Source organism: Colobus angolensis, unplaced genomic scaffold (genome assembly GCF_000951035.1).
Source record: "Colobus angolensis palliatus isolate OR3802 unplaced genomic scaffold, Cang.pa_1.0 Scaffold43, whole genome shotgun sequence".
Lineage (NCBI taxonomy): Eukaryota > Metazoa > Chordata > Mammalia > Primates > Cercopithecidae > Colobus > Colobus angolensis.
This window is the reverse complement of record NW_012117710.1, coordinates 1,008,701-1,010,089: the sequence shown is the minus strand read 5'-3', so window position 1 is coordinate 1,010,089 and position 1,389 is coordinate 1,008,701.

Genomic DNA, 1,389 nt, shown 5'->3' with positions numbered 1-1,389 from the left:
CCCAGCGTCCTCCCCCCACCGTCCTCCTCAGCTTTGCACCCTCTCTTCTCCACCCATTCTGAGGCTCCTTCTGACCTTTGCAGTTTCTTCCTTATGCTCCTGACCTCTAGACATTGAAGCATTCAGGGCTCGCCCTAGTGTGTCTTGTTGCTGTCTACACACTCGTCACATCCAATAACCCCCATAAGCTGCTGATGCCTAAATTCACGTCTCTAGACGGCAACGCCCCTCAACTCCAGATGCAGACGTCTGACTGCCCATGCTCCATCTCTTCTTGGGGATCTCATGGCATCTCCAATTTTTTTTTTGAGGTGGGGTTTTGCTCTGTCGCCCAGGCTGGAGTGCAATGGTGGGATCTCAGCCCACCACAACTTCTGCCTCCCAGCTTCAAGGGATTCTCCTGCCTCAGCCTCCTGAGTAGCTGGGATTACAGGCATGCGCCACACACCCAGCTACTTTTGTATTTTTCATAGAGACAGGGTTTCTCCATGTTGGTCAGGCTGGTCTCGAATTCCTGACGTCAGGTGATTCATCTGCCTCAACCTCCCGAAGTGCTGGGTTTCCAGTGGGGTTAGATTTCCTTTTTCTTTTCTTTCTTTTTTTTTTTTTTTTTTTGAGACAGGGTTTGGCTGTGTCACCCAGGCTGGAGTGCAGTGGTGCCATCTTGCCTTGCTGCAGCCTCTGCCTCCCAGGTGTTTTTGTTTTGTTTTGTTTTTTCAGACAGAGCCTCGCCCTGTCATCCAGGCTGGAGTGCAGTGGCATGATCTCGGCTCACAGCAACCTCCACCTCCCGGGTTCAAACGATTCTCCTACCTCAGCCTCCCAAGTAGCTGGGATTACAGGCATGTGCCGCCATGCCCTGCTAATTTTTTGTATCTTTAGTAAAGACGTGGTTTCACCATCTTAGCCAGGCTGGTCTCAAACTGCTGACCTCATGATCCGCCCCCCTCATCCTTCCAAAGTGCTGGAATTACAGGCGTGAGCCACCGTGCCCTGCCTGCCTCCCAGGTTTGAGTGATTCTCCCATCTCAGCCTCCTGAGTAGCTGGGATTACAGGCACGTGCCAACACACCCGGCTAGTGTTTGCATTTTTTGTAGAGGCAGGATTTCGCCATGTTGCCCAGGCTGGTCTCCAACTCCTGGCCTCAAGCCACCCTGGTGCCTCAGCCTCCCAAAGTACAGGGATGATAGGTATGAACCACCACCCCTGGCCGTCTCCAGTTGAACATCTCCAAGTCGGAATTTCTGATCTCTCCTGAATCCTGCTCCTTCGCTCCTTCTCTGGTCTTCCTCACGGCAGTCAAAGACACCCATTCCTTCCTGTTCCTCCTGTCAAAGACGCTGGAGCTCTCCCTGACCCCTCTCTCCACCCCACGCCCATCAGCATCA